This window comes from Hemitrygon akajei, chromosome 16 (assembly GCF_048418815.1).
Source record: "Hemitrygon akajei chromosome 16, sHemAka1.3, whole genome shotgun sequence".
NCBI classification, from domain to species: domain Eukaryota; kingdom Metazoa; phylum Chordata; class Chondrichthyes; order Myliobatiformes; family Dasyatidae; genus Hemitrygon; species Hemitrygon akajei.
This window is the reverse complement of record NC_133139.1, coordinates 9,571,736-9,597,986: the sequence shown is the minus strand read 5'-3', so window position 1 is coordinate 9,597,986 and position 26,251 is coordinate 9,571,736. Positions and strand designations below refer to the sequence as shown.

Here is a 26,251-nt window from a genome sequence, read left to right as displayed (position 1 = left end):
AGGGTGTATGGATGAGATGGACAGTTATAGTCTTTTCTCTAGTCAAAATCTTGAGGATGCAGTTACAGGATAAGAGGGAAAAGAATTGCAGGAGACCCGAGTGGGTAGCACACAGAGGGTAGTGAGTACCTGGAATGAGTTGTCAGAGCACGTGGTTGAGGTAGGTACAATTGCAACTTGAATTGGTACATGGAGGGGAAGAGGCCTGAAGGATTATGGGCTGAACTCGGGCAACTGGGACTAGCAAGGAGGATCTTGTGGTTAGCATGGACCAGTTGGGCTGAAGAGCCTAATTCTGTACCATATGATGGATGCTAATGATGTTAGTAATGTTAAGCTTATGCCCACTTTACACTGCGTCCACTTTGTTACTACACCTCCACACCTGCTCATTAATGCAAATATCTAATCAGCCAATCATGTGGCAGCAACTCAATGCCTTAAAGCATGCAGACAGGGTCAAGAGATCCAGTTGTTGTTCAGACCAAACATCTGAATGGGGACGTAATGTGATCTAAGTGACTTTGACAGTGGAATGATTGTTGGTGTCAGAAAGGGTGGTTTGAGTATCTCAGAAACTGCTGATCTCCCGGGACTTTCATGCACAACAGTCTCTAGACAGGGGCTCCTAACCTGGGACTCATGGCCCCCATGCCTAATGGTATTGATCTATGGCACAAAAAAAAGATTGGGAACCCCTGCTGTAGAGTTTACCGAGAATGGTGCAGAAAACAAACAAAAAAATCCAGGAAGCAGCAGTCCTGTGGGTGAAAACGCCTTATTAATGAGAGAAGCCAGAGGAGAATGGCGAGACTGGTTCAAGCTGACAGGAAGGTGACCCCACGTTACAATAGTGGTGTGCAGAAGAGCATCTCCTAATGCGTAACATGTCGATCATTGAAGCAACAGAGGCCTACGGACATAAATTTTCTGCTGGAGTTAAAAATATATTAAAACACTCAAATTAATTAAAATGCCTTGTATTAGGAGGGACATCCTGTCAAAATAAGCTGAATATCAGCATAATTCTGTCCTCTGACGTTCTTTTTTCTGGAGTCTCTACAATCTCCTTACAGCAGTGGCCTTGATCACCAGTGCTATAAAGTATTGCAACAACTGCTGCACATGGAATGAGGTTCTAAGAGTTGCTGTCTTGTTTTTCAACTTAATTGTTGGTAGGGTGTTGAAACAAAACTAAAATGGCTTCAGATAGAGAAAGTACACATTAATGCTCCTGATTTGTGAGCCCTGTTTTCACTCGATATTTGCATATGTGAAAGGATCACTCTGATAAGTTTAGGTGTCATTGTTCTCGAGAAAACCTGGACCAGATTTCCGCAGATGTGGCCTATCACTCTGACTTGTCACCTGCGGTCTCTACACGGCCACTCTGACTTGCTCCAGGTTCACAGGACTAATCCGGTGCCACATAGAAACCCCAGTCCACTCATAGGCAGTATGACTCTTGGGCACATCTGCCCTACTTGCTCCATGTTCTTTAACATATTGACAAAAACCCCTTGCTCAGGTTTAAATTGAACATGTGGCTTTGCAATAATAAGTGTTGGCAGAAACGTTCTGATCTGATCGGAAAAGAGAGTTGGACAGGTACATGGGTTGGAAAGGCTTACAACATTATGGGCCAAATACTGGGGCATCCTGGTCGGTAACGACCAGCTGGATTGGATTATTAACTGTGATTCATTCTCCCTCGCCTTCTCCCTCGCCTTCTTCCTCACCCCCTCTCTCTTTCTCTTTCACTTTCTCTCCCTCTCCCTTTCTCCCACTTTCTTTACACAGAGAGAGGTGGGAGTCTGGAACGTGCCTCGGGAGTGATGGTGGAAGCAGACATTTAAAAAGCGTTTGGACAGGCACATGAACAGACAGAGAATGGAGGGACATGGCTCATATCCAGGCAGATGGGGTTAGTTTAAATTGGCACAGAAGTTGGGGGCCGGAGGTTCTGCTCCGGTGCCGTACGGCTGTAGTACCTGGTCGCACTGCAAAGCCTGGGTTCATGAACAGCGGAATGAGGGGCAGTGATATAGATCAGCAAGAGGGGCAGGATGCTCTTCCCGTGGTAAAAGCAACAGTTAAAGTTCGAAGTTCAAAGTAATTTATCATCAAAGTACATATATGTCACCATATGCAACCCTGAGATTTGTTTTCTTGTGGGCATACTCAATAAATCCAAGTACCGTAACGGAATCAATGAAAGACTGCACCCAAAAGGACGGACAGACAACCAACGTGTAAAAGACAATAACTGTTCAAATACAAAAGAAATAATAATAAATAAATAAGCAAAAAAATATCAAGAACATGAGTTGAAGACTCCTTGAAAGTGAGTCCATAGATTGTGGGAACAGTTCAGTGATGGGATGAGTGAAGTTATCCACTCTGTTTCAAGAACCTTTTCCTGAACCTGGTTCACATGAACGTCACAAGAGTTTCACGTGAAGCTGAGCATGTTTTACTGAGCTGAATAAGTCCTTCACAGCTGTTGAGGTATTCCCATCACCTGGTTTCTAAATGAGGTTTAAACATGGAGCAAAGCGAGTAACGAGTCAAACCACAGTTACCATCCTACTGTGATTTCATCTGCCCTACCGCTACCTCCGACAGTTCCTCTTACCAAAAGACACTGCCATTTATCATTTCCTGTCAGAGTCACCTCATGTACAGATTCTCCTGCAACTAGCACCACCTTGTCAATCTATGTATATATGAAGCTAATCTTACATACTGTATACATGACCACACCCAAAGATACTTGTACACTGTGCTTCAAGGACTGGTAACCTACAGCACAATACAGGCCCTTTGGCCCACAAAGCTGTGCCAAACATGTCCCTACCTTAGAAATTACCTAGGGTTACCCATAGCCCTCTATTTTTCTGAGCTCCATGTACCTGTCCAGGAGTCTCTTAAAAGACCCTATCATACCTGCCTCCACCACCGTCACCGGCAGCCCATTCCATGCACTCACCACTCTCTGAGTAAAAAACTTACCCCTGACATCTCCTCTATACCTACTTCCAAGCACCTTAAAACTGTGCCCTCTCGTGCTAGCTGTTTCAGCCCTGGGAAAAAGCCTCTGACTATCCACCCTATCAATGCCTCTCATCATCTTATACACCTCTATCAGGTCACCTCTCATCCTCCGTCACTCCAAGGAGAAAAGACCAAGTTCATTCAACCTATTCTCATAAGGCATGCTCCCCAATCCAGGCAACATCCTTGTAAATCTCCTCTGCACCCTTTCTATGGTTTCCACATCCTTCCTGTAGTGAGGCGATCAGAACTGAGCACAGTACTCCAAGTGGGGTCTGACCAGGGTCCTATATAGCTGCAACATTACCTCTCAGCTCCTAAACTCAATCCCACGATTGATGAAGGTCAATGCACCGTATGCCTTCCTCATGGCTGATGCATGCCTTCGTTCTATTCAGCTTCAATTATATTTTCTGAACCTATTAATTCCCAAAATACCCCTGAGAAGTTAGTCAGATCTGAAAGGAAATTCTCAATTTTAATTTAGAATTAATCTTCTATTAAAGCTGTAGGAAAACCATAAGGCATTGGACCGTAAGATCCTACAGAGGATTGTAAAAACTGCCAAGGGGACCCTTGGGGTCTCCCCTCCTCCTGTTGGTGAGAGGAGGAAGGATTGTATGTATCGCACTGTACTGCTGCCACAACAAAAAAACAAACTTCATGACATATGTGAGTGATGGTAAACCTGATTCTGATATGGGTCTCTATTGCGGACTGAGAGTGGGAATCATAGTAGGGAACAGGGGAAGGGAGAGGGGAGGGAGTGGGAAGCATCAGAGAAACATTCTGTAAAGATCAATAAACCAATTGCTTGGGATCGAATGACCTTGCCTGGTGGCAGAGGGCTGGATGTGTCTGCACCCGCACCTCCCCTCCCCACCCCGGCACTCTTTCTCTGCCACCTGTTCCACACCCCTCCCGCTGCGCTCCACCCTCACCATTCCCGACATCTTTTGCTTCCACCAAATCTGCAAGCTCGCTCTCCACTCCACATTGACAAATACTGTACTGTGCAAAAGTTTTAGGAACTCTGGCTATATGTGTGTGCCTAAGACTTTTGCACAGTACAGTATTTTACTAGCTTATTTGTGGTAATATTTTGTTTTATGTGCTGCATGTGAGATATGTATTGTTGATGCTCCATGGTCCAGAGGAACTTTGTTTTGTTTGATTGAAAATAAACTTGAACTTGAACAGTTCTCAAACTAATGAGTGTAAAATGCAGATGTTTCTGTATTAAGCTGTCAGAGTAACTCCATCGTTCTGCTTTTAATTACCATTTGTTATCCATTTGGCAGGAGGATGCTCTTGCAGTGGTAAAATCAACTGCAAAGGAGCTTTACATGAACCAGTTTTACTGAGCTGAATAAATCATTCACATCTGTTGAAGTATTCCCATTACCTGGTTTCTAAAAGAGGAAAGAGGTTTAAATGTGGAACAAAGAGAGAAACAAATAAAACCACAGTCACTGAACTGCTGTGATTTCATCTGCCCTGCTGCTGCCTAGAAAAGTTCCTCTTGCCAAAAGTCACTCTTCACTTTATCATTAATACTCCTGTACTTAATGTCACTTTATATACATACAACCAGTCTTCTGCATGTGTATAAGCTCATCTTATGTATATATGGTCATGCTCAAACAGTGACTTGTACCTTCTGGTTTACAGATTACTTTTATATTTATGTTATAAATAGGCCGCGGTCAGCATGGTTTCTTCAAGGGGAAGTCTTGCCTGACAAATCTGCTGCAATTCTTTGAAGAAATAACAAGCAGAATAGACAAGGGAGAATCGGTTGATGTTGCGTACTTGGATTTTCAGAAGGCCTTTGACGAGGTGCCTCACATGAGGCTGCTTAACAAGCTACGAGCCCATGGTATTACAGGAAAGATTCTAGCATGGATCAAGCAGTGGCTGATTGGCAGGAGGCAAAGAGTGGGAATCAAGGGAGCCTTTTCTGGCTGGCTGCCGGTGACTAGTGATGTTCCACAGGGGTCTGTGTGAGGACTGCTTCTCTTTACATTATATGTTATTTATTGTGTTTTCTAATACTTGATCACATTCAGAATGACAATCATTTCGTTCTCCTTTACACTCATATGCTGAAGAATGATAATAAACAATCTTGCTGTTTTTGCTTTGACACCGTAAATGTTAATGGATTATGTTACAGGGCAACTCAGTCCAAACAGTCAGAGTATTCCCAGCGTTTGTGAATATTATACACCAGTGTTGGAGATTAAGCCAGAATATTTGTTTTGGCACCCAGCATTAATTCTTAATCATAGTGGCTGGAATGTTTTTAGTGGCAACCCCGCAGCACCAATGGAATGCTGAGTGAAACAGAAATAATTCGTTTTGAAGCTCTACTGCGTCCTGATCAAATTAAGAAAGAAAATATGGCTTGCATTTGCATGGTACCCTTCCTGACCTCCTGATGTCCTGTAGAGCTTCATAGCCAGAGAATTAATCACAGTTATCTTGCGAACCAGAAATGGTAAGGAGGGTGTAATATGGCGGGGTGGAGATACGTCTCTATCAAAGGAGGTGTAAGACACTCCTTCCCTCTGCCAGCCTGCAGGTCACCCTTGGGCAAGGTGTACACCTGCTTAGCCCCTAGTCCAGGGTCACATGAATCCATGGGAGCAGATGGTGGATGGTCGTATGAGCAGCTGGTGCATATCACAAGTCCTGGTTGTGCAACCACTGACAATCCCTGAAGAGTTATTGATAAAGGCTGGGGGTCACCCGGCTTGTAAAGACACTGCCCAGAAGAAGGCAATGGTAAACCACTTCAGTAGAAAAATTTGCCAAGAACTAGTCATGGTCATGGAAAGACCATGATCACCCAAGTCATACAACAAGGCACATAATGAAAGAACTAGCACACACAAAATGCTCGGGGAGCTCAGCAGGTCAGACAGCATCATCGGGAATGAATAGATAGTCGACGTTTTGGGCCGAGACCCTTCATCGGGACTAGAAAGGAAGGGGGAAGAAGCCAAAATAGAAAGGGGAGGGGAGGGAGAGGATGGATAAGCTGGCAGGGGCTGGGTGAGACCAGGAGAGGGGAAGGTGGGTAGGTGGACGGGGAAGTGAGGATTAAGTGAGAAGCTGGGAGGTGATAGGTGGAAAAGTTAAAGGGCTGAATATTATTCCTCTTCATAGATCAAAATGAGAATCAAAATCAGGGTCAAATTCACTGGCGAAATTTGTTGTTATGCGGCAGCAGTACATTGTAATACATAATAATAAAAACTGCAAATTGCAGTAAGAAATATATACTTTGTATATTTAATAAGTTAAATTAAATAGGTAGTGCAAAAAGAGAAACAAAAAGGTAGTGAGGTAATGTTCATGGGTTCAATATCCATTCGGAAATTTGATGACAAAGAGGAAGACCCTATTCCTGAATTGTTGGGTGTGTGCCTTCAGACTCCTCTCTCCTCCCTGATGGCAGCAATGGGAAGAGGTCATGTCCTTAATGACACCCATCTTTTTGAGGCATCACTCCTTGAAGATGTCCCAGATGCTGGGGAGGCTGCAGCTGCCTGAGCTCACAACATTGCTGCCTGTAATACTCAGTTCCTCTAGGATTTTGTGTGTGTTGTTCTGGATTTCCACCATCTGCAGGATCTCGTGTGTTTCTGTAAGGAGGGAGCCTCCCTTGTGTCCTGTGACAGAGCAGATGATGCTACTTTTCCTTGCCTGCCACATGAAAAACACCCAGTTGACAAATGTTATTGCAGGATCCACCCACCCCTCAGATACTCTCTTCCCAACCCTCCCATTAGACAGAAGTTACAAAAGCCTGAAAGCATATACCACAAGGCTCAAGGACAGCTTCTATCCCACTGTTACCTCTTGCATGACAAGATGGACCCAGCCTCACAATCTACCTCGTAATGATCCTCTGCATTTTGTTTATCTTCACTGCACTTTCCACGGTGTCAGGTGAGGTTTTGGTCATCTGGGCTCCGAGAAGATCATGGAGTCAGAGTCATACAGCACTGAACAGGCCCCTCAGCCCACATTCCCATGCAGTACTTCAGGTACCTATCTACACTCAGTGGCCCCTTTAATTGGAACTTCCTGTACCTAATAAAGTGGCCATGGAGTGTATCTTCACGGTCTTATTCCTACACTCTTCAAGGTTTGTCGTGTTGTGCATTCAGAAAGGCTCTTCTGCACATCACTGTTGTCACACATGATTATTTGAGTTTCTAAAGTCTTCCTGTCGGATTGAACCTGTCTGGCTGTTCTCCTCTGACCTCTCTCATTGACATGATGTTATCTTCCACAGAACTGTTGCTCACTGGAAGTTTTTAAAAATGTTTTCTGCACCATTCTCTGTAAGCTCTAGAGAGCAGTTTCTGAGATACTCAAACCACCCTGTCTGGCACCAACAATCATTCCACAGTCAAAGTCACTTAGATCACATTTCTTCTCCATTCTGATGTTCGGTCTGAACATCAAATTAATCTTTTGATCAGGTCTCATGCTTTTATGCATTGAGTTGCTGCCATGTAGTTGGCTGATTAGATATTTATATTAACGAGCAGGTGTACAGGTGTACCTAATAAAGTGGCCACTGAGCATATACTATTCCCACTTGCTACTACTTAGCTTCCATGCCATAGCAATTTAAGCATTTGCCTGAATATTTCTTGAATATTGTGAGACAACCATTTTCCACCACTTCCTCAGGTAGTGTGTTTAAAATTCTGACATTTACCCTCTCTATACCCCTCATAATTCTGTATCAAATCTCCCTTCATTCTCCTCTGCCCCAGGGATTAAAATTCTAATCTATTCAACCTTTCACTATAACTCAGGTCCTCAAGTCCTGGCAAGCAACATCCTTGTAAATTATCTCTGCACAATCAGCGGAGGGAATTGAACTCGATCGCTGGTGCTGTAAAGCATACCACTAACAGCTACGTTACTGCGCCATTCTAAATATCAGTTATTTTTCCAGAGGACTTTCTGGATGTGGAAGATATGGAACGATGTAGAAGCATTAGAAAGGGTACAGAGGAGATTTACCAGGATGCTGCCTGGTTTAGAGAGTATGGATTATGATCAGAGATTAAGGGAGCTAGGGCTTTACTCTTTGGAGAGAAGGAGGATGAGGGCGGACATGATAGAGGTGTATAAGAGATTAAGAGGAATAGACAGAGTGGACAGCCAGCACCTCTTCCCCAGGGCACCACTGCTCAGTACAAGAGGAGATGGCTTTAAGGTAAGGGGAGGGAAGTTCAAGGGGGATATTAGAGGAAGGTTTTTCACTCAGAGAGTGGTTGGTGCGTGGAATGCACTGCCTGAGTCAGTGGTGGAGGCAGACACACTAGTGAAGTTTAAGAGACTACTAGACAGGTATATGGAGGAATTTAAGGTGGGGGGTTATATGGGAGGCAGGGTTTGAGGGTCGGCACAACATTGTGGGCCGAAGGGCCTGTAATGTGCTGTACTATTCTATGTTCTATATCTGGATAACTTTTCAGATCCCAGCTGGCACAAGCAGTGTTTACTCAGAACCTGAATGTTACTGGTGTACAGTATTTCGTGAAATTTGTTTTGTGGCAGCAGTACATTACAATACATGATATTAAAAAAACTATAAATTACAATAAGCAATATATATAATAAATTAAACAAGTAGTGCAAAAGATATTAAAGAAATGAAAAAAAAACATGCAGTAGTGAACATGGGTTCATTGTCCGTTCCGAAACCTGACGGTGGAGGGGAAGAAGCTGTTCCTGAAACGTTGAGTGTGTGTCTCCAGGCTCCTGTAGCTCCTCGTTGATGGTAGCAATGAGAAGAGGGCACGTCCTGGGTGACAGGTGTCCTTAGTGATGGATATTGCCTTCTTGAGGAATGACCTTTTGAAGATGTCCTTGACGCTCAAGTCGACGTCTGCTTCCCTACAGCTTTCACTGGGTTTTTATTCTAAAAATAAACATCCAGAAACTTCTTATTAGGACACCACTCCTTATATTCACATTGTGTTCAGTTATTCAGCTTCTGTATTTGATTATCATCAGAGAACAAAGAATTTTTCATCCCCTCTCATTCTGCCATTAAACAGAACAGAATTCTATTTAAATGCTTACTCCTTGAACTTACAAGTTCAGCTTGAAAATTATCAGGAAACTCTGGTTCTCACCATTTCTTTGTTTCGCTTGGTGTCTCACTGAACATGAAACCCGACGAATATTGAAAGAGCTAGACAGAGTGGACGTAGTGGGGGAGTCTAGAACCACAAGTCACAGCCTCAGGATAGCAGGATGGCCCTTCAGAACAGGGATGAGAAGGAATTTCTTTAGCCAGGGGTGAATCTGTGGAACTCATTGCAACGGACAACTGTGGATGCCAAGTCATTGGATATATTTAAACGGAAGATTGATGGGTTCTTGTTTACTAAGGGATTCAAAGATTATGGGGAGAAGACAGGAGAGGAGGATTGAGAAAGATAATAAATCACAGGCCCTTCTCTTTTCCCCCAGATTTTCTCCATCATCCACAAGCCAAAGGTCAGGGATGTGAAGAAATACTCTACACCCTCAATTGGCTGAGTATCACTGGAACATCTCAGGGCAGGAGAGAGATGTTCATTTGATTAGTGCCCACACTGCTGTTATCCTTGCCCTCTGTCATGTTGATGCAATGTGTATCACCTACAGATGCCCAATAGGAGCACAATTCAACAGCACCTCCCTCTGAACCCATGCCATAACCATATACACACTTCAACTCACTTACCCCTCTACTGATATTTGAAAGTTCTGAGCCTGATGTTATTTTGTTATCTTAGTTTATGCTTTCTTCATGTCTATTGACCATAAAGCACAGGAGCTGAATTAGGCCATTCAGCCCATCCAGTCTTCCTTGCCATTCCATAATGACTGGTTTATGATCCTTCTCAGCCCTCACTCTCCTGCCTTCTCCTTCCACCAATCTTTGCCTTAAATATACCCAATGACTTGGCCTCCACAGCCATCTGTGACAAAGAATTCTACAGATTTACCACCCTCAGCCTAAAGAAATTCCTCCTCATCATTGTTGTAAAGGGTGTCCTTTACAACAATTCTGAGGTTGTGCCCTCTGATCTTAGACTCTCCCACTATAGCAAACATCCTCTCCACATCCACTCTTTCTAGGCCTTTCAATATTTGGTAGGTTCCAATGAGATCCCCCCTCATTCTTCTAAATTCCAGTGAGTACAGACCCCGAGCTATCAAACATTCCTCATACATTAACCCTTTCATTCCCAGGATAATTTTCATGAATCTCCTCTGAATCCTCTCCAATGCCAGCACATCCTTACTTGGATAAGGGACCCAAAACTGCTCACAATACTCCGAGTGCGATCTAACCAATGCCTTGTAAAGCCTCAGTGTTGCATCCTTGCTTTTATATTCTAGTCCATTTGAAATTAAAGCTAACATTTTCAGAATATTGTGATGTGCTGATGCTTGTCCCAGTCTGTTAGTCAATTTTATCCTGGTGAGTAGCTGCATTATTACACAATGGAATTTGCATCTGTGCACTTCAAAATATACTCTGGTATATAATTAACTGACTTGGGAGTTACAAATTGTGGTTATTCAGCTCCTGATAGTTACACATACTGCATTACTCACAAGTTCCCAGATGACTTACTGTTGGAAATATATTACCTACTTAAAATTCCAGCGTGTTCTTACCTTAGTAACTAGTGACTGTCTATTCAAATTGAGATTTGTTGTCACAAAATGTACTAAGATTGGAATATAATAAGTTTTTGTTATCTGCTGCACATGCCTGCTAGCTTGTATTTCTCTTCCCCACCCCCCACACCTTCTTATTCTGGCTTCTGTATCTTACTTTCTGGTTCTGTTGAACCGTCTCAGCCAGAAATTTTGACTGTTTACTCCACTCTATAGATGCTGCCTGACTTGAAAAGTTTATCTTGTAGTTTAGACCATAAGACCACAAGATATAGGAGCAGAATTAAGCCATTTGGCCCATCAAGCCTGCTCTGCCATTTTTATCATGGCTGATCCAATTCCCCCTCAGCCCCAATCTCTTCTTCCTGCCTTCTCCCTGTATCCTTTTGTGCCCTGACTAATCAAGATATATCTTAAACATACCCAATGACTTGGCCTCCATTGTTGCCTATGGTAACAGATTCCACAGATTAATCACTCTATGTAAAGAAATTCTTCCTTATCGCCATTCTAAATGGACGTCCCTCTATTCTGATTCTGTGTCCTCTGGTCTTAGGCTCCCTCTCCACATCCACTCTGTCGAGACCTTTCAACATTCAACAGGCTTCAATGAGATCCCTCTTTCTTCTTCTGAGTTCCAGTGTTACAAGCCCAGAGCCATCGAATGCTCTTGATATGACAAGCCTTTCAATCCCGGAATCATTTTGTGCACATTGCTCAAGACCTCCGGCATCTGCGGAATCTCCATGTGTTTGTAAACTCTTGCTCTGTGGACTATTCCTGGATCTGTGTACTCAGTATGTTTTACTGGGTCACTGAGACCAGAGCCTAGGTTGGTTTGGGGCCTGCAGCCTGAGCTGGATGTGAGAATGGGGGTGGGTCTTCTGCCCACTCCCAGTTTGTGACAAGCCAACAGCTTTTATCTGTAATGTCTACAGAGAGCTTGACAACTGTATGTCATTACAATGTCAGTGTCCTTGTTGGTCCCCTTAAAGGCATCCATTTCTTTTGTTATCTGTGAGAAGTGGGTGTCCTTCATTCCTTGTAGATTATCAAGGACTTAATGTGGGACAAAAAAGGGTGAAAGCTCACACCGCCAGGCTCAAGGACAATTTCTATCAAACTGTTGTAAGATTATTGTGCAGAAAGGTGGACTTCTGACCTCACAATCTACCTCATCACAATCTTGCACCTTATTGTCTACCCACCTGCACTCTCTCAGTAACTGTAACACTATTTTCGCATTCTATTATTGCTTTTCTCTGTACTTCCTCAATGCATTGATGTGCACTCTCCTGTCAGATTCCATCACCTTTAGCCCTTTGTCACTTCCACCTATCACTTTCCAATCTCTGGCATCACCTCCCCCTCCCCTGGATCCACCTGTCACCTGCCAGCTCTTGCTCCACCCCTCCCTCACTTTTTCATGCCTGCTATTCTCCTTTATTTCTCGCCAGTCCTGGTGAAGGATCTTGACCAGAAACACCCACTTCCATTTCCCTCCAATTCTCTGCCTGAGCCCTTTGGTTCCTCTAGTGAAGAGGTTCCCAACCTGGAGGTCCTCAGTTCTCTTCCTTAGTGGTATTGGTCCATTGGTGACCCCTGCTCTAGAACTTTATATGATGCTCCAGGTTCCATCATCTGAAGCTGGTGTATCTCCACACTGCATTTACCAACACACTCAGTAACAGAGAGCCAACCTTACAAGTTCGGATCTGCAGATACTTGTCAGTGGATAACATGGATTTTAGCTTGCTAAATGGCTGTGTGCTACAGTGTATTCTGCTTTTGAAATTCAATGGACCTTCTTTGACACTGGGCTGTAAGGTGATGACTCCAGCTCTACCTCACCATCTCCACTCAAGATCATTGTGCTTTCTGTGTGACAGAAGCACTATAGGAAGCATCCTTTCACTGCTTTCCCCTTGTGTCAGATCAATGCCCTGAGGTGGCAAATGGACGGTAATGAACACAAAGATTTTCAGTCTACCTCAGTACAGTGTGACAGCAATAAACCACTTACTGGTACAACCTCTGAAGCTGGAAGCAGCTCCTTTACTTGTCATATTAGAACATAAAAATAGGAACAGGAGTCAAAATTTAAAGTACATTTATCATCAAAGTATGTATACCATATACGTTTTCATCATTATGTGCCCTGTTGTATGATATGGGCGATTTTGGAATTCCATCTGTCCATGACCAAAATTGTTCTTGGCAATTTTTTCTGCAGAAGAGGTTTGCCATTGCCTTCTTGTGGGCAGTGTCTTTTCAAGACGGGTGACTCCAGCCATTATCAATACTCTTCAGAGATTGTCTGCCTGGTGTCAGTGGTCGCATAACCAGAACTTGAGATGTGTACCAGGTTCTCAAATGACCATTCACCACCTGCTCCCAGGGCTTCATGTGACCCTGATTTGGAGGGGGTGGGGGGCTAAGCAGGTGCTACACCTTGCCCAAGGGTAACGTGCAGGCTAGTGGAGGGAAGGAGCATCTCACACCTCCTTCGGTAGAGATGTACCTCCACCCTGTACCATACACAATCTTGAGATCCAGCTTCTTGCAGGCAGCAACAAAAACAAAGAAATATAATAGGATCCACAGGAAACCACACACAGCAAAGACTGTCAGGCGCTCAGTGTGCAAGAAAAAGAACAAACTGTGCAAACATTAAAAAATAAACAAATAACACACAGAACATGAACTGCAGATTCCCCAAAAATGTGTTGCCGCCCACAAAACCAGTCCAGTGCTGCAACCAGTTCAGGAGCTCAGTGGCTGCAGAGCCAGGTCAGCACTTTGGTCAGTAAAACCTCATGGAGTAGTGAGCTGAACACTGGCTTGTCCTTTGCCCTCAGTCATGGCGCCTTGATCTTTTTAATCTGGCTCAGCACTTCAATCGGCTGAGCATCAGTTCAGTTTCTGCTCTTGGCCCTGGGCTCTGTCGCTTCAATTCAGCTCGGAATCCGCTCCAGCAAAGGCCACCGCAACTACAGTCAGCCATCTGGCCCGTCGAGCCTCCTCCGCCGTTCAGCAAGGTCATGGCTGATCTGACCGTGGACTCAGCTCCACCTACCTCCCTTTCCCCCATGAGCCTTAAATCCACAGTTATGCAAATATCTATCTAATAGTGTCTTAAATATATTTAATGAGATAATCCTCTTGCTTCCCTGGGTATCTGTCTGCCTTTTCCCCTAATGCATAATTCTATCGAACTGGTGTTGCCACCTTTAATATACCAGAACTATCAATCGTGCTCTTTTAATACAATGGACTTGCCATACGTCCCGGGACCCGAGAGCGAGGCTACGCTCCAGAGACATTGGAAAGACCATTACATGGAAGACTACAGGTTAGTTTCATGAACAGCACAATGCCTGTGGGAGAGAGCTGGAATAAACGTGACTGTCAGTGACTACTTGGAAGGAGTAGGTTTGTAGCTGGTCCTGTTGCGCTGAGTACATTGGTAATGCTTTGAAGACAAGCCAGGAAGCAGACTGTGCCTCTACCTACATCTGCTGAATCGTCATGTACTTATGGTGCTCAGAAATTCGTTCTAGGTTCGGAGTAAATTATTATCAAAGTAGGTGCAGGATTTGTCACCATATACTGCCAAGAGAGTCATTTTCCTGCAGGCATTTATGTGAAAACAAAGAAATACAATAGATTTTATGAAAAACTATACTTGCAAATCTCCGCCATGGATGGTTCTGAAATTCGGCTGCAAAAGGAGGAGGGTTAGGCGTGAGGCTAGCAACCCCATCCCATAAAAACCCAGAGCTACAGAAATGCTAATGGAAGCTCCAAAGACCTCATCCCTGGGAGAGGAAGAATCTTCGCCAATAGGATGTATGGTTGAGCTGCACCTTGGGAGTATTTGAAAAACGGGCCCAGGACAGAGGACTCTGTTGTGCTGCTGTTGTGCTGCAACAGGCTGAAGAAGAAGAATACTTAACAAAGACTGGCCAACTGTTGTCAACACAGCTGGGAGATGAATATACCAAACTTTCAGTTGCACGTCTCTACAGGCAGAGTACTACTTATGTCTTCATTATCTTGGTTTGCCATCTTCCACTTCCTCTCTGCCTTGGAAAGAAATGCACAGAATCAAAAAACCCTCCCACCCCCAGTCATTAACTCTTTACCTCCTTCCATTGGGCAGAAGACACAAAAGCTTGAAAACAGTTTCTATTTTGCTTCTATAGGATTCGTGAACAGACCTCTTGTATGATGAAGATGAACTCTTGATCTCTCGATCTACCTCGTCATGGCTCTTGCACCTTATTTGTCTACTTAGCCCCCACTCTACTTTCCTTCCACTAATGACGATGAGACTATGCACAGCTCCAACGCTGTGTTCAAGTTTGCTGATGACACCACTGTTGTTAGCTGAATCAAAGGTGGTAATGAATCACCTGGCTGAGTGGAGCCACAACAACCACCTCTCACTAAATATCAGCAAGACCAAGGAGCTGATGATTAGGTCCATGAGCCAGTCCTCACCGGGGTATCAGAGGTGGAGAGGGTCAGCAACTTTAGTTCCTCGGTGGTGTCTTTTCAGAGGATCTGTCCTGGGCCCAGTACAGAAGTACCATTATGAAGGAAGTCTGGTGGAGTCTCTTCTTCCTTAGAAGTTTGGAAATAATTGGCATGACATTTAAAACTTCCACAAACTTCTATAGATGTTTGGTGGAGAGTATTTTGACTGGTTGCAATGGAAAATCCTGAAAAAAAGTCATGGGAACTGCTCAGTCAGAGGTAAAGCCCTCCACACCATTGAGCACATCTACACGGAGCGCTGTTGTAGGAAAGTAACATCCGTCATCAAGGAACCTCCAAACTACCCCCCCCCCCCCCCCCCCCACTCAGGCCATCTCTCTGCTGCCATCAGGAAGAAAGTACAGGAGCCTCAGGACTCACAGCACCAGATTCGGAACAGTTGTTGCCCCCTCAACCATCAGCCTCTTGAACCTGAGGGGATAACTTCACTCACCTATCACTGAACTGTTCCCGCAACCAACGACTTTCAAGGACTCTTCATCTCATGTTCTTGATATTCATTGCTTATTATTTACTGTTATTTTTTCTTTTGTTTTTGTTCAGTTTGATGTCTTTTGCACACTGGTTGTTCGGCTGCCTCGCTGGGTGCAATCTTTCATTGATTCTTTTGTGTTTCTTCGATATACTCTGTATGCCTGAAAGGAAACAGATCTCAGGGTTGTATATGGTAATTTGATAATATGTTCACTTGGTATTTACGCTACGCTATTTCTGTAACTGCAATCAATGTAAGTTAAAGATTAAAAATTAGCTTTATTTGTCACGTGTGTATCAAATCATCCAGTGAAGCACGTCATTTGCATCGACAACCAGCACAATCTGAGGATGTGCTGGGGGCAGCCTGCAAGTGTTGCCATGCTTCCGGTGGCAACAGAGCATGTCCATGATTTACCAATCCTGAGCTATGTCTTTGGAATGTGGGAGGAGACTGGGGTACCCGGAGGAAAGAGCATGGGGAGATCGTACAAATTCCTTACAGACAATGTCATGAATTGAATCCCGATCGCGGGCGCTAGAAAGCATTATGCCAGCCATGATGCTACCATGCTGCCAATCTCGTCTATCCCGGCTGACTCCAGTTCTAGCTCAGCATCTTAATCACTTTTGTAGTGACTAGAACACTATATTTCACATTCTGTACTTCCTTTTCCCTTTGTACTACACTGATGAAATTTTTGTCATACTAGAACAGAGATGAGGAGGAATTTCTTTAGCAGGAAATTTGTGGAATTCATTGCCACTGTGAAGGCCAAGATGTTGGGTATCTTTAAAGCAGAGGTTGATAGGTTTTTGATTAGTAAGGGTGTCAAAGGTTATGGGGAGAAAACAGGAGAATGGGGTTGAGAGGGTTAATAAATCAACTATGATGGAATGGTGGAGCAGTCTCGATGGGCTGAATGGCCTAATCCTACTCCTATGCCTTATTGTCTTTTGAAAATGGAGCTGAGTCATGCCCCGGGGAGCACCTGCTCCGAAGTGCACGAAGGCACACTTCATACAGTTAACTGTCAGCCGTCCTCTCCAAACACCAAGCACGATTCACAACTCACTGCTGGGTGACTCACGGGCATGAAGCTGCATATGCTCCCGATCTGTGACACAGCGTGCTGTTAGAAGCAACAAGGTGGACTGCCCACCATTACCCTTCCTCCGGATTTCTATTCAGTTCTCCAGTACACTGTGATTCATACCGAGGGAGGGAGGGAGGGAGCACCATGACGAGGGATAATCACTGGATGTGATGAGCCAGTTTTAACACCCGAGAAACAACAGAAAATAACTTGCCTGCTGGTAGACCAAGAAACACGTCGTCATGACGACCTTAACCTCGTGTCTGGTCTGCCACCGTCATTATGCAGATGCAATGAAGAAGCGATCGGAATTCTGTCTTGTGAAAATAGTTTCAGTAACTTAATCGCTTGTAGTGCTGAGTTCACTTTGAGTGAAACAATGAAGTTGGAACAGGGTCCATAGTCAGATCGAACAACGGGAGATAGCTCTAATTAAAATTAGTTCAGAATCAGCATTAAAATTGGAATCAGGTTTAATATCACTGACAAAGTATTTATTGATTTTTTTTGATTTAAAGCAGCAGTACAGTGCTGCTTTGAAAAATACAAAAAAATATAAAAAATACTATAACTTCAAGATATTCTGCAGGTGCTGGAAATCCAGAGACATCATCATCATCATTATGTGCCATGTCAGGTGACATCATCAGTATGTCATGTGTCCTACGATGTGGGCAATCTTGGTCTCATGATCATGATTGTTCTTGGCAAATTTTTCTACAAAAGTGGCTTGCCATTGACTTCTTCTGGGGTAGTGTCTTTACCAGGCGGGTGACCCCAGCCATTATCAATACTCTTGAGAGACTGTCTGTCTGGTGTCAGTGGTCACATAACCAAAACTTGTGATGTGCACCAGCTGCTCATACGACCACCCACCACCTGCTCCCATGGCTTCATGTGACCCTGATCAGGGGGCTAAGCAGGTGCTACACCTTGCAGACTAGCGGAGGGAAGGAGCATCTTACACCTCCTTTGGTAGAGACATGTCTCCACCCTGCCAACCCAGAGTAACACACATAAACAGTTTGAGGAACTCAACAGGTCAGGCAACACCTATGGAGAGCAATAAACAGTTGATGTTTCAGGTGGAGACCCTTCATTAGAACTCTTCAATAGTCCTGATGAATGGTCTCGGTCCGAATCGTCAACAGTTTATTTAAGTTTCAATATGAGATACAGTATTTTACAACAGTTAATATTTTAAAAAATAAATAAGTAGAAGATAGAACATAAAGAATCAGCATGGCTTTGTCAAGAGAAGGTTGTGCCTTAAGAGCCTAATTGAATTATTTGTAACAAAACACACTGATGAAGGTAGAACAGTGGATGTAGTGTATATGGATTTCAGTAAGGCATTTGATAAGGTTCCCCATGCAAGGCTCATTCAGAAAGTAAGGAGGCATGGGATCCAAGGATCCAGAATTGTCTTGCCCACAGAAGGCAAAGGGTGGTTCTAGGTGGTTTGTATTCTGCATGGAGGTCAATGATCAGTGGTGTTATACAGGGGTCAGTTCTGGGATCCCTCCTCTTTCTGATTTTTATAAATAAACTGGATGAAGAAGTAGAAGCTTGCTGATGACTTGAAGGTTGGGGGTGTTGAGGATAGTCTGGAGAGTTGTCAGAGGTTACAGTGGAACATTGATAGGATGCAGAACTGGGCTGAGATGTGGCAGATGGAGTTCAACCCAGATAAGTGTGAAGTGGTTCATTTTGGTAGGTCAAATTTGAAGACAGAATATAGAATCAATAGTAAAACTCTTGGCAGTGTGGAGGATCTGAGAGATCTTGGGGCTTGTGTTCATAGGACACTCAAAGCTGCTGCATAGGTTGTTAAGAAGGTGTGTGGTGTGATGGCATTCATCAACCATGGGATTGAGTTCAAGAGCCTGAGGTAATGTTACAGCTATATAAGACCCTGGTCAGACCCCACTTGGAATACTGTATTCAGTTCTGGTTGCCCCCCTCTACAGGAAGGGTGTGGATACTATAGAGAGAGTGCAGAGGAGATTTACAAGGATGTTACCTGGACTGGAGAGTGTGCTTTATGAGAATAGTTTGAGTGAACTTGGGACTTTTCTCCTTAGAGTGACGGAGGATGAGAGGTGACCTGATAGAGGTGTATAAGATGATGAGAGGCATTGATCATGTGAATAGCCAGAGGCTTTTTCCCATGGCTGAACTGGCTAACATGAGGGGGCATAGTTTTAAGGTGCTTGGAAGTAGGTACAAGGGGGATGTCAGAATTAAGCTTTTCATTCAGAGAGCGATGAGTGCACGGAACGCACTACCGGCGATGGTGGTGGAGGCAGATACAATAGGGTCTTTTAAGAGACTCTTAGATAGGTACATGGAACTTAGAAAAACAGAAGGCTATATGGTAGGGTAATTCTAGGCAGTCTCTAGAATAGGTTACATGGTCGGCACAACATTGTGGGCCGAAGGGCCTGTAATGTTCTGTAGATTTCTATGATCTATGTTCTATGTAAGAGAGCATGTCCCAAAAGTCGAGGGTCCTTAATGATGGAGTTTCCAATAATGTACATGTTTACTTCAGAAGTTTTATCTGCGCTAAAATTTAATTTAACTTTAATTATTCTGGGGATCATGGAAAAAATATCCACCCTCTTCAGATATGAAAGCTTAAATCTTGATAGCTTTCTCCTCTCTCATTGAACCTCAATGGGCCACTAATGGACAATTAGCCTGCCGAATGAAATATAATGGAACATTAACGTGGTTTCTTTATTCCAAGATGCATAAATATAAATGATAACATCAAACATTAAACACAGGCAATGGAATCATTGATTTTTCCAACTTGCCCAGCTCAATACATCAGGGTGAGGAGAAGTGCTCCCTGAGGCAGACTGTTGCCTGATTAATTTCTTCTTTTTTTATATTTATTTAGAGATAAAGTGTGGAACAGGTCCTTCTGGCCCAATGAGCCGCACAGTGCAGCAACCCACCTATTTCACCGCAGTAGACGGGGCTGATAAGAGGAACCAAAATTTAAGTACTCCTCCCATTGTACTCACCCTTCCCCTTATTCCTAAGTGTGCAAGTAGAGTGGACCTATTCCCCACTTCGCTCTTTCTGATTAAAACTTGCTTTAATAACATTCAGCACATCTGAATGTCTGGGCAGAAGACCAGGTGTAGGTACAGGTGTAGACAATTTGACTTTTTTATATTCATTTATTTATTCGGAGTTAGAGCATGGAACAGGCCCCTCCAGCCCAACGAGCTGTGTCAACCCATCGATTTAACCTGAGTCTAATTATGGGACAATTTACAGTGACCAGTTAACCTACCAACCGGTGCATCTTTGGAATGCGGGAGGAAACTGGACAACACAAACACCTACGTCAGGATGCCTCTCATCGACTATAGCTCAGCATTTAACACCATCGTTCCCACAATCTTGATTGAGAAGTTGCAGAATCTGAGCCTCTGTACCTCCCTCTGCAATTGAATCCTTGACTTCCTAACTGTAAGACCACAATCTGAGTGGATCGGTGATAACACATCCTCCTCGCTGGCAACCTACACTGTTACACCTCAGTGGTGTATGCTTAGCCCACTGCTCTACTCTCTCTATACCCATGACTGTGTGGCCGGGCATAGCTCAAGTACCATCTATAAATTTGCTGACAATACAAGCTCAGGTGGAGACAAGAGGGAAAACAGGAGTGAGGTATACCAGCTAGTGGAGTGGTGTTGCAGCAACAACCATGCACTCAACATCAGTAATACGAAAGAGCTGATTGTGGACTTCAGGAAGGGTAAGACAAAGGAACACATACCAATCCTCATAGAGGGATCAGAAGTGAAGGAAGTGAACCGTTTCAAGTTCCTGGGTGTCAAGATCTCTGAGAATCTAACTTGGTCCCAACATATTGATGTAGTTATAAAGAAGGCAAGACAGCAGCTATACTTCATTAGGGTTTGAAGAGATTTGGTATGTCAATAAATACACTCAAAAACTTCTATAGATGTACTGTGGAGAGAATTCTGACAGGCTTCATCACTGTCTGGTATGGAGGGGCTACTGCATAGGACCGAAAAAAGCTGCAGAAGGTTATAAATCTAGCCAGCTCCATCTGGGATACTAGCCTACAAAGTATCCAAGACATCTTTAAGGAGCAGTGTCTCAGAAAGGCAGCATCCATTATTAAGGACCCCCAACACCCAGGGCATGCCCTTTTCTCACTGTTACCATCAGGAAGGAGGTACAGAAGCCTGAAGACACACACTCAGTGATTCAGGAACAGCTTCTTCCCCTCTGCCATCGATCCCTAAATGGACATAGAACCCATGAATGCTACCTCAGTTTTTAAATATATATTATTTCTGTTTTTGCACGATTTTAATATATTCAATATAAGTATATGGCAATTTATTTATTTATCTTCTATATTATGTATTACATTGAACTGCTGCTGAGTGAACAAATTTCACGACACATGCCGGTGATAATGAACCTGATCCTGATTCTGAACTGGAGCTCCCGGAGGAAAACCAAGCATTCTGTGAGGAGGGTGTACTTACAGACAGTGGCAGAGCTGAACTCTGAACTTCGATGCCCGAGCTGTAACAGAGTTACGCTATCTGCTATGCTACTGTGGTCTCCCTGAGACAGAAGCACATGTTTTAAAATGAATCCTTCTTTGTAGAGCTTAAGCCTGCGGAGACAGTCAATGCAATGTTAACCACTTGAAGAAAAAGTGTAGATCTGTGAGTAGATAGTAGTATTGCTAAAATTTCTTCTGCTCTGCCTCAACAGAATGTCGACATAGCATAATAATTTTCCATTTCCTACATCAGTCTGTGGGCTCTCGTTATGAAGCATTTTTATGACATCAGCCCGTATCTGGGGAATCAAATTGAGAACCAAAACCCACTTACTGATAGGTACCTTGATTAGCTCAGCTAACAAACACATCCTCGAAAAGGACCTCAACCTTGTTGTTGTTCGGAGGCTTGTGTGTCTCAGCAACCCAGACAGTGACGTTGGCAGGAGTCAGGGCTTATGCTTTGGCTCTTGGTAGGGTCACCAATGTCAAAACTGTCAAAGGGTAGTTACCAGACTAGGAGTGGTCCACCAGTTCTCCAGGTTTGGTTGGTGGGGGAGGGGCGGGGGTGGTGTTCAACTCAGAGCTAACAACCCGGACTGGAAAACAAAATTGTGACAGAAACAGCAGTGAAGAATCCTTCGACATCTGAGGTTGACGGTATTCCTGAGTCCTCACCTGGGACTTGCACGCCTAGTAGTAGTGAAGCTACTGACATGAAGAAGGAAGCTCTGAGCAGCACCAAAGATGACCTTCATTGCAGACTAAATGCCAGTGGTTTACCAGGCAGTGTGTAAGGAACACACACAGGAATTTACACTATTAAGTGCCTGTGTGCACACTCACTAGGTTTCCCTGACCCTCCATGAACAGACAAAGAGAAAAGGTAATACCCGGGAAAACGAAGTTCTTCTCGATCCCAGTATGATCTCCACATTTCCAAAGTGCGATTGTTGGTCTCTACAGAGTTGTTACTGCTTGTGCTCCCCAAATCCCCCCTTTTCCTTATCAGATCAGTCTATGATGTTTCAGTTTTGTTGGTTCAAGGTCATCTGATTGGCCTGTCTCAGCTTCTCGTTAGACCTGGCTCAAAGCTACAAGCCATATTGCTTTATGACTCTTCCAATATTTTAAATCTTTAATTTATTGCCCACGTCAGCTTCCATGAAAAGGCATTAGTGAGTGACCTTTCTGAACGGCAATTGTCCTTGTGATGAGGGTGGATCTACAGCACTTCAAGGCTGCACCTTACTCATGTGGTGTGCTGGGCACAAACCCCAGAGCACCAGGGGTGGCATACTAGTGCAGCAGTTAGCAGAACGCTATTGCAGTTCCAATGACCTGGGTTCAATTCCCACTGCAGTCTATAAGGAGTTTGTTTTTTTTCCCCATGTTTTCCTTCGATGCTCCGGTTTCCTTCCACATTCCAAGTACATACAGGATCAGCCATGATGGAATGGAAGTGCAGACTCGATGGTCTAAGTCTGCTCCTGTCTTTAGAATAGTAGGTTGATTGGTTCCTTAAGGTTGTTACAGCTGGGGTGTGCTGGTAGTGAGGACAAGCTCCCACTACCTATTAAATGCTCCCAACTGCGTGTGCCTCAAATAGCCTCTGACAACCAAGCCCGGCTCCTGGCCTTCACATGTGGCTTAGCTACCAAGCCCAGCGGAACCATTTTTACTGACAGGAGAAGGGACAAAAGCGGGTTACTGGCACCTTTAAACCAGTTGCTTTGGGCAGATGGGTCTTGTCAGCTGTGGTTGGCAGCTCATCTAGGAGAAGGAAAACTCTGATCTCAAACCTCTGCTGCCTTGCAGCTAGACCCATGCATGGGGAAAGCTTCAGGATAAACCCAGAGGGGAAAAAATCTGGAGCTGGAATCCCTAAGGCGGTCTTACATTGAGTTCAACACTGAGGCAAATCCTGCGTTGCTGCTGGTACTAAACCGTATCGGTCTCTGCCGTTCCTTTGGGTTCAACAGATGCATGGAGAGGGGGAGCTTGCTACATGGGCAACAGCTTGCTCTCCACATTGCACTGACCTGGCTTGTGTATCTAGGCAGCCAGGACGCAACCTTACGGTCAACCCTGAACAACGGAGGCCTCACTCTCACGGTCACATGCGTGTGAATAGGTGGAGCAGATCATCGGGCCTGAGGAGCCTGTTACTGTGCTGTATCTTTGAATAAAAGCAAGTTAATAAACTAGCCGTAAGAGCCATTGTTGTTTCACAAATACCTTTGTTCTTGTTGGGTGTTGTCTACAGAGCCAAATGTACCCCCCCCCCGCCCCCACCACCAGACAGAGGAGAAACCAAGTATCCGTGGAGTTCCCAGTTCACTCAGTGCTGTTGAGTAATTGCTTCCTGAACTCCTCGGTGTGCAAAAAATGACCAAGGTCAGAGTAAGTTTATTATCAAAGCAGGTACATATGTACTACCATAGACTAGCTTGAGATTCATTTTCTTGCAAGCATTTCCAGGAAAATAAAGACATACAATAGAATTTATCGAAGACTGACAAACAACCAATGTGCAAAAGAAAGACAAATTGTGCAAATTTAAAAAAAAGACTGAGAACATGAGTTCTCATTAAGGGAGGGAAGTTTAGGGGAGACATCAGGGGTAAGTTTTTTACACAGAGAGTTGTGAGTGCCTGGGATGACTTGCCAGGGATGGTGGTGGAGGCTAAAACATTAGGGGTATTTAAGAGCCTCTTGGACAGGCACATGGATGAAAGAAAAATAGAGGGTTATGGGGTAGTGTGGGTTTAGTACTTTTTTAAAGGATTATATGGGTCAGCACAACATGGAGAGCTGAAGGGCTGGTACTGTGCTGTAGTGTTCTATGGTTCTGTGGTTCTATGAGTGGTAGAGTCCTTGAAAGTGAGTCCATAGGTTGTGGAATCAGTTTAGTGTTGAGGTGAGTGAAGTTATCCACTCTGGTTCAGGAGCCTGACGGTTGAAGGGTGATAGCTTGGTAGTATGAGACCTACGGCTCCTGTACCTCCTGCCCAATGGTAGTGGCACAAAGAGAGCATGGCCTGGATGCTGGGGGTCCTAGATAATGGATGCTGCTTTCTTGTGGCGGCACTCTATGCTCATTGATTTGGGGGGGGGGGCGTTTTCCTGTGATGGGCTGGGATATGTCCATCACTTTCTGTAGAGGTCTTCGTTCCTGGGCATTGGTGTTTCCATACCAAGCTATGATGAAAACAGTCAGGAAACTCTCCAATATCCTGAGGTTGTTCTCATGTTGCACACCTCCCTCTTGAACAGATTTCCTCCAGCTGTATTCCCAGTTTTTAAATGTACAGTACTGCGCAAATGTCTTAGGCACACATATATATGTGTGTATATAGCTGGGGTGCCTAAACCTTTGCACAGTACTGTAGTAATTTTATGTATTGCACTGTACTGCTGCCACAAAAAAAGCAAACAAATTTCATGACATATGTGAATGACAATAAACCTGATTCTGATATGGGTCCCTATTGTGGACTGAGAGTGGGAAGGGGGCAGGGAGAGGGGAATCACGTTTGGGTAAAGGGGAAGGGAGAGGAGAGGGAATGGGAAGCACCAGAGAGACAGTCTATAATGAGCAATAAACCAATTGTTTGGAACCAAATTACCTTACCTTGTTTCTCTGGGTTGGGTGTGTCTGTACCCGCGCCACCACTTGCCCCTGGCTCTCCTTCTCTGCCGCCTGTCCCACTCCCTTCCTGCGGCACTCCACCCTCATCATTCCCAACATCCTTTGCTCCCGTCAGATTTACAAACTCACTCTCCACTCTACATTGACAAACACAGTGCTGTGCAAGACGCTATTTTATTTTTACCCAATATCAGAACTGCAATGCCTCATCAATTAATGTTTCATTTTAATCACCAGTAATCTTGCAGCCCCTCATTTAAGAGACCTGCTTCTTTTCCATTGAGTACGAGTGAAGTTCAAGTTCCAGTTTATTGTCATCTGACTGTATATATGTACAACCAAATTAAAAACCATTCCTCTGGACCATAGTGCACCCATAATACGAATATAACACATAGCACATAAAACAAATTATTACCACAAATAAGTTAATACAATATAATTGAAAATGCATGCACTATAGGTAAACACAGTAAGCAGCTGACTGACCTTGTGATGAAACCTCAGTGGTGGCAGTCCACTCATTAGTCTCACAGCTTGGGGGAAGAATCTGTTACTCAAAGCAACACACACAAAACGTGGGAGGAACTCAGCAGGTCAGGCAGCATCTATAGAAATGAAGAAATATTTGACATTTCAGGCCAAGACTCTTACCCAGTCTGACAGTCCTAGTCCTCGTACTCCTGTGCCTCCTTTCTGATGAGAGTGGGTCAAAGAGATTGTGGGAAGGCCGGTAGGAATCCTCAACAATGCTTCAGGCCCTTTGTGTAACAGAGCATTATAGCCTTCCACAACTTCTGGATGAGTTCCTGCTACTTTCTGAAGCATCTAATGGTTCATTTGAACAATGGACTACAGTTGGACATGAATGTATCCTTGGGCTGTGAATCATCACCATCCTTATTGTTTCCTTCGTATACTGTTAGTGGAGTCCTCAGGGCATACCACTTACTTTTGTTTTGTGGTAAGGCAATATGTACTCAGTCAGGCCTGTGTATTTTAAATCGTGGAGCAATCTGCCAATCAAAGAAAGAAAATTTGGCCACAGAACAACGTACTGGTGCCTGCTCTATAAATCAATCTGGGTTGTTCATTTCCTGAAGGTCTTTTTTCTGATGTAGGTCACTGGTT

The 26,251-nt window shown here is 44.1% G+C and overlaps 1 long non-coding RNA gene across 6 annotated transcripts in view; it reads right to left on the bottom strand.

Annotated features, from left to right (window-relative positions):
* LOC140739739 (uncharacterized) overlaps positions 1-26,031 on the bottom strand; it is a 28,587-nt gene extending 2,556 nt beyond the window's left edge. Inside the window, exons 1-5 of one of the 6 annotated variants that reach the window (XR_012101729.1) lie at positions 25,610-26,031; positions 21,446-21,579; positions 17,113-17,215; positions 15,761-15,962; positions 8,791-9,007 (exon numbers count right to left, since the gene is read on the bottom strand). This is a non-coding gene — a long non-coding RNA (uncharacterized lncRNA). The remainder of the gene's footprint in view (positions 1-8,790; positions 9,008-15,760; positions 15,963-17,112; positions 17,216-21,445; positions 21,580-25,609) is intronic. The other 5 variants (XR_012101728.1, XR_012101732.1, XR_012101730.1 and 2 more) reach the window with 5 other exon arrangements.
* Positions 26,032-26,251: the final 220 nt, after the last annotated feature.